The 7,748-nt window shown below is 36.4% G+C and overlaps 1 pseudogene; it reads left to right on the top strand.

Moving 5' to 3' along the window:
• The first annotated feature begins 5,166 nt into the window (after positions 1-5,166).
• On the top strand, positions 5,167-6,116 carry LOC126061080 (putative olfactory receptor 8G3; annotated as a pseudogene).
• Positions 6,117-7,748: the final 1,632 nt, after the last annotated feature.

Raw genomic sequence — 7,748 nt, 5'->3', positions numbered from 1 at the left:
GCCCAGTTCTTCTTCATATAGTCTAGCTCCTCAAAGTATTTGCTCAGCATACAGATTTAATAAGTGTGGTGAAAGGAAACAACCCTGACACACACCTTTCCTGACTTTAAAGCATGCAGTATCCCCTTGTTCTGTTTGAAAGACTGCTTTTTAATCTAAATACAGGTTCCACATGAGCACTATTAAGTGTTCTGGAATTCCCACTCTTCAAATTTTTACCATAATTTGTTGTGATCCACACAGTCAAATGCCTTTGTGTAGTCAATAAAACATGTGTAAGCATCTTTCTGGTATTGTCTGCTTTCCGCCAAAATCCATCAGACATCAGCAAAGATATTCCTTGTTCCATGGCCTCTTCTGAACCTTGCTTAAATTTCTGGCAGTTCCTTGTCAATGTACTGCTGCAACTACTTTTAAATGATCTTCAAAAAACTTTAATTGTGTATAATTTTAAAGATATTGTTCTATAACCTTCTCATTCTGTTGGATCACCTTACTTTGGAATGGGCAAAAATATAGATCTCTTCCAGTCAATTGGCCAGGTACCTCTCTTCCAAATTTCTTGGCATAGATGAGTGAGCACTTCCAGCACTGCTACATTCATTTGTTGGAACATCTCAACTGGTATTCAGTCAGCTCCTGGAGCCTTGTTTTTCACCAATGCTTTCAGTGCAGCTTAGACTTCTTCCTTCAGTACCATCAATTTTTGATCATATGCTACCTTCAGAAATGGTTGAATGTTGACCAACTCTTCTTGATACAGTGACTTTGTGTATTCTTTCTGTCTTCGTTTGATGCTTCCTGGACCATTTAGTAATTTCCCTGTAGAATCCTTCAATATTTCAACTAAAGGCTTGATCTTTTTCTTTAGTTCTTTCAGCTAGAGAAATGCCCAGCATGTTCTTCCCTTTTGGTTTCCTAACTCCAGGTCTTTGCCCATGTTATCATAATATTTTATTTTGTCTTCTCTAGCTGACCTTTGAAATCTTCTGTTCAGCTCTTTTAGTTCATCATTTCTTCCTTTCTCTTTAGCTACTCGATGTTCAAGAGCACATTCAGAGTCTCTTTTGACAACCATTTTGTTCTTTTCTGTCTTTTTAATGACCTCTTGCTTTCTTCATGTATAATGCCCTTGAAGTCCTTCCACAGCTCCTTTGGTCGTCAGCCATTAGTGTTCAATGCACAGAAACTATTCTTGAAATGGTCTCTAAATTCAGGTGAGATGTATTCAAGGTCGCACTTTGGCTCTTGTGGACTTGTTCTTTTTTTTTTTTTAATTCAACTTGAACTTGCATATGAACAATTGATGGTCTGTTTCACAGTCAGCCCCTGTTCTTGTTCTGACTGATGATACTGAGCTTTTCCATCTTCTCTTTCCACAGATATAATTTTTTTGATTCCTGTGTATTCCATCTGGTGAAGTCCATGTGTTTAGTTGCCATTTATGTTGTTGAAAAAAGGTATTTGCAATGAAGAAGTCATTGGTCTTACAAAATTCTATCATGCAATCTCCAGGAGTCATTTCTATATCCAAGGCCATATTTTGCAACTACCAGTCTTCCTTTGTTTCCAGCTTTCACATTCCAATCACGAGTAATTATCAATGCATTTTTTTTAATATCAATGCATTTTGAATGCATGTTTGATCAACTTCAGACTGCAGAAGTTGGTAAAAATCTTCAATTTCTTCATCTTTGGCCTTACTGCTTCGTGCATAATTTGGAACAGTAGTTGTATAAACTGGTCTTCCTTGTAGGCTTATGAATATTATCCTATCATTGACAGCATCGTACTTCAGGATAGATCTTGAAACGTTCATTTTTTTGATGTGGTGTCATTCCTCTTCAATTCATCATTCTCAGCATAGATCATATGATTGTTTGATTCAAAATGGCCAATACCAGTCCATCAGCTCGCTATGTCTAGGTTATCAATGTTTATGCATTCCATTTCATTTTTGACAATTTCCAGTTTTCCTAGATTCATACTTCATACACACTATTTTCTGATTATTAATCAGTGTTTGCAGCTGTTTCTTCTCATTTTTAGGGGTGCCACATCAGCACACGAAGGTCCCAAAAGCTTAAATATATCCATGTCATTAAGGTAGATTCCAGAAACCCTGGTGGTGCAGTGGTTAAGTGCTATGGTTGTTAACCAAAAGGTCAGCAGTTCAAATCCATTAGGCACTCCCTGGAAACTCTATGGGGCAGTTCTACTCTGTCCTATAGGGTTGCTATGAGTCAGAATCAACATGACGGGAATGGGTTTGGTTTGGTTTTAAGGTAGACTCTACTTTGAGGAGGGAACTCTTCTCCATTTGTATTTTGATTGCCTTCAAACCAGAGGGGCTCATCTTCTAGCACTGTATCAGACACAGTACGACTGCTATTCATAAGGTTTTTATAGGCTAGTGTTTTTCAGAAGTAGACCACCGGGTTCTTTTTTTCTAGTCTGTTTTAGTCTGGAAGCTCACCTGAAAACTGTTCAACTTGGGTGACCCTGTTGTTATTTGAATATCTGTGGCAGAGCGTTCAGTATCAAAGCAACATACAAGCCCCCACAGTGACAAACTGAGGGATGTATTGTGGTCTTAGCAATTAGAAGTTTATAAAATATTTTTGAAAACAAAATGGAGTTCTGAAATGTCAAAAATATAATTTATTAAGTTGTGAATAATGTGTTTTCAAGTGATTTAAGACTAACTTTGTGAAAAAAATCTACAAAAAAATTATTTTAACTTTAGATGGTTTTTATACACTATTTAGTATTCATTGCAGAAACTCAAGTTTTACCATACAATCTAGAATGACAAAAAAAAAAAAATCTTTAATAATGCTTGGAGTGTTTACATGTGTTGTACTAGCACTGTTCCATGTATATGACTTTGAAATAAAATTAACTTATTACTTTTCATTTGAATATTTATCTACTATACTTCAATACTGCTACTGTAAACATACACTTGACAAAGTGAGCGAAAACAATTTTTTAATCTAAAGTGGATTTGAAAATTTTGTAATCCATAAAACAGTTTGTTTTCAGCCCTAAAACTCTTATTTTGTGTTAGATTTATTATACTGTTTAAGGTATATAACTTATCTAAGGATAACTTAAGAAGTATAAATAATAATATATTCATCATGTGAATATCTTCATTGTATCAAAAAGAAGCTCTGCAATGATACAACTCCATAAAAGTCTAAAATTGTAGCATTTACCAATCCATAAGACATTTTAACAGGAGAATTAACATCAGTTTTCAGAAGCACAACTAATAAAAAAAGCTAGCGATAATTTTAATGTTTGGAAATCTCACTTTATTCTTCAAAATAAATCAAATAATTGTGTACCTGAGAAGGTAAGCAGTTTTTCCGGGTACTATTTTGAAACTCTTGACAACTCCCTTTTGAAATCACAATTTTGCAGTGTTCTGTTGTTATCTAAAGGCCCTCACTCTAGAAGAATTCCTTCACAATCGTGGGTAAACTCTTCCCCTATAGATAAGGGGCTTCAAAAACAAGAGAAAACTATTTCCTATTAACAAGCAAAAAAAAAAAAAAAAAAAAAACTTTCAAAGTATAATTATTTAAAATTTTAGAGGACTTTAATTTTAACAATAGTCGACAAAGCAGTAAGCAAGTGAAAAGTGCCAATACCAAAAATGGAGATTATTTTATAATAACCATCACCATTTTCATTTTACTTGAAACATATTGGAACATGAAAGCAGAATACTCCACAGAAAGTGAAATTTGGGGTTTATATTTATTTGTTTTCAGGTATCACTTGTACAGTGAAAGTACAAATACCTTCAGCAAACATTTCAGTAGCAGAATGACGCCTTGTTTTATAGGAGGAGAATTTTAGATGAAATTGACAATTTTGGAAAGATAATGACTTTTTTATTTATTTCATGTGGTTAACTTATTTATGTCCCTTTATCTGTTCACCATTCATTGAGCAATCTGAGCACGGACAAATGACAGTTGCAGGATACACCACTGTGGGATCTAGTCGAGGTGCTGGTCTAGTTATAACCATACAAAAATATTGACTATTGTTGTCACAGTTTTTTCCAGACCTTATGTCCTTTGAACCTGGCATGTGTTTTGCACATGCTTTATGTTTAACAGGATGGTATTTCCAGGAGATAAAAGGATTAGTATAAGCCTTTAATTAATCCTTGTATTTCCCATAACAATATCAAATGTATCTGTACTATTAGGGACCATCATCCACATCTATACTGAGAATCCACAGAATCACCATCAACTACTCAAGTCTCTCAAGTTTCAGTTTTTTTCACCAATGAAATGAGAATAATAAGCTCAAAGCATATAGATTTGCTGGGGAAGATATATCAAATAATATTTATGAAGTGCATGAACAGTTCTATCCCATAGTAAGCACTGAATAAATAGTAATATCACCCTTACATTCATTCTATTCCAACACTCTTTTCCTTTGATTTTGATACACCATCAGTCTTTGATGATATCATTTGAATCTCCTTTTGAACATAGAGAGTCATCATGGTATCCCATGCCAGGAACTGATCAACTTCCTTGAAAACTCATATCTCAGAGATACACACATTCTCTCTGCTTTGGCCTTTAATGCCATCGAAGGATTGAGAAAAGATCTGATTTGAAGGTGAGTACATGCCTAAAACATGTAAAGACAAAATGGCCTAAATACCATGCAAGATTTCATGATGGAGTAGAAAAACTACACATGGTTTTCAAGGCTTTAATCTTTACAGAAGCAGCTTGCCAGGTCTTTTTCCCATAGAGCCACTGAGTAGGTTTGAACTGCCAACATTCCAGTTAGCAACTGAGTGCTTAATTGCCCCAACAGGGCTCATAATACTCATATTCTAAGTTATCAGAACAGTTCTTTGGATGTTCAGAGACTGGTCAGTATGAAGACCCACTCTTACAGTGCAGAAACAAACAAAACAAAACAGATATAATTCCATCTGATGTTTATTTACTTGACCTATAATACAGGGATCCCAGAGCCTGTAACTTCCAACATAGAGCAGGCACAGGGAGTGAGAACTGGAGATACCTGAATAAGATTTGTATCTGTTTCTCACACTGCATAAATAAACACCAACCTCAAATTCCTTCTTCTCTTCCTCCATAAAATTCTCAGAGGAAAATGGCAGCAGGAAATCACTCCACAGTGACTGAGTTCATCCTCGCTGGGCTGACAGAAAAGCCAGAACTCCAGCTGCCCCTCTTTCTTTTCTTCCAAGGAACATATGTGGTCACAGTGGTGGGGAAGCTAGGCATGATCACACTGATTGGTCTCAGTTCTCACATACACACCCCCATGTACTATTTCCTCAGAAGTCTGTCCATCACTGATCTCTGCCAGTCCACTGTCATTACCCAAAAAATGCTGGTGAACTTTGTGACAGAGAAGAGCACCATCTCCTACCCTGAATGCATGACTCAGCTCTACTTCTTCCTTATTGGTATTATATCAGAATGTCATAGGTTGGCTGTGATGGCATATGATCATTATGTTGCCATCTGTAACCCATTACTTTACAATGTCATCATGTCTTATCTGGTCTGCTCCTGGTTGATAGTTGAGGTATGTATGATAGGATTGATTGGTGCCACGGCTCACAAAGGTTGCATGCTAAGAGTGGTTTTTGTAAGGCTAAAATAATCAACCATTATTTCTGTGATTTTTTACCACTACTGGAGCTCTCCTCTTCCAGCACTTATATCAATGAAGTGGTAGTTTTGTTCTTCAGTGCATTTAATATTCTTTCTCCAACCTTGATCATCCTTGGAGCCTAGGTCTCCATCACTGCTAGCATTCTGCGAATTCACTCCACCGAGGGCAGGTCCAAAGCCTTCAGCACGTGCAGCTCCCACATCTTGGCTGTTACAATCTTCTGTGGTTCGGCAGCATTCATGTACCTGCAGCCATCAGATGTCAGCTTCATGGACCAAGGCAAAGTGTCTTTGGTGTTTTACACCATTATCGTGCCAATGCTGAACTCCCTGATCTACAGCCTGAGGAATAAGGATGTCAAAGTTGCTCTAAAGAAAATCATTCAGAAAAGACCGTTTTGCACTAACAAAGACTTATAATTCTTGGCAAAGATTCAGTAAGGAAGGAGTTCAGAGAGAGCAACATATATACACAAGTAGTGAAATTACTGCCAACACTTGATTATTTGGAAGAAAGTTTCCAAGAATAAGACTGGATTCATGGTGTCCATGGAAAACCAAACCAAACCCAAACCCACTGGTGTTGAGTCAAGTCCAACTCATAGTGACCCTATAGAACAGAGTAGAACTGCCCCATAAAGTTTCCAAGGAGTGCCTGGCAGATTCGAACTGCTGAACTCTTGGTTAGCAGCCGTAGCACATAACCACTACACCACCAGGGTTTCTATGGAGGGCAGTGTCAATTCTAGGAAGTCCCAGAGGTCACCCACAGTAACCTATATTACCTCTAATCATTTTTTAAAAAAAACCTTCAAAGGCCTTCATGTGAGGAGATTATAATTTATATACATGGGATTTGGCACTTTCTTAGATAAGACTTAACTGTCATAATTCACAAAATGATTCATTTGGTCCATATCTTTTGATCTTAATACTTTGTGTATTTGCCCTTTTTTACTAAAAAAGTGTATGAACAAATTTTTCTGGAAAAAAATTGATCTCTAAAGTACATAATTTTTAACCATTTGAAGTCTACAAAATTTAATCCCTACTAGTTACTAAGTGCAGAGAACTCTATTAAGAAAAATGGGGGCAGATGATGGATGATAAGACATAATTGCTGCCCACGAGATGATAGCATTATGGAGGAAAAGACTGGCAGAATAATCAAGGCTGAATACATTATGTGTGTTTTTACTTATTTCTTTATGCAACATTCTTTTCTTCACAATTTTAGTGTTGTGCTACAACTTCCTTTTCCCTGAGAATCCTATATTCATTATCCCCTATTTCTAAAGACTTTTCTTTTCATCTGTATTATAGTCACAGGTTTAGAAATAACATTCTTTGATTTTTCATTAAAATTATATGGGTCACTTATTCACAAGCAGAAGTTAAAATTGAAAAATTGTTTTCTGACTAATCACATGTACCCCTTGTTCCCAAAGACTCAATATTTTTTCTGAAAAAAAAAATTGGCAGAATAATTTTGTAGACACTCAATAATTGTCTGAGGTTTCAACTAAAAATGTGTGGATCTACCTCCTGCCTTACTAAAGAGGGAGTATAAAGTAAAAAGTGTGCCTCAGATGATAGTTTGGGAATACTTCCAAGTAATAAATTCCCACCTCTTCTTCTTTCCCAACTAAGTTCCCAATGATGCTTTTTAGAATAGCACCAGAAAAATCTTGTTAGTCTTCCTGAGATCCAATAAAACCAAAAAAAATAATAACCAAACCCATTGCCATGCACTCATTTTTATTAAAAATTCTCAGCACATTTTGGTGGCACCAGCTCCTCTTGCTGGTTGCTGAGCTCCCATATCTTCTCCTGCTGGTCGTAGTAGCACCTGGATGTATTTCCCCATCTCTCCCTAGAACGGTTCTTCAGACTCTTAAAGACCAGATATTTCACTCTAAGAACTACTTCTAGGTAAGAGCTCTTGTTGTCTTTTTTCTAAGGCAGCTGAGATTCAAAGCCCTCAAAACAATTGCATTAAGGAGACAAGCATGGACATCTCCAAATGACATCATGATCTTGACTGCTCATCTC

This window comes from Elephas maximus, chromosome 17 (assembly GCF_024166365.1).
Source record: "Elephas maximus indicus isolate mEleMax1 chromosome 17, mEleMax1 primary haplotype, whole genome shotgun sequence".
Classification (NCBI taxonomy): Eukaryota; Metazoa; Chordata; class Mammalia; order Proboscidea; family Elephantidae; genus Elephas; species Elephas maximus.
Note: the sequence above shows the minus strand (reverse complement) of the source record. Positions and strands in the feature narration are given on the sequence as shown.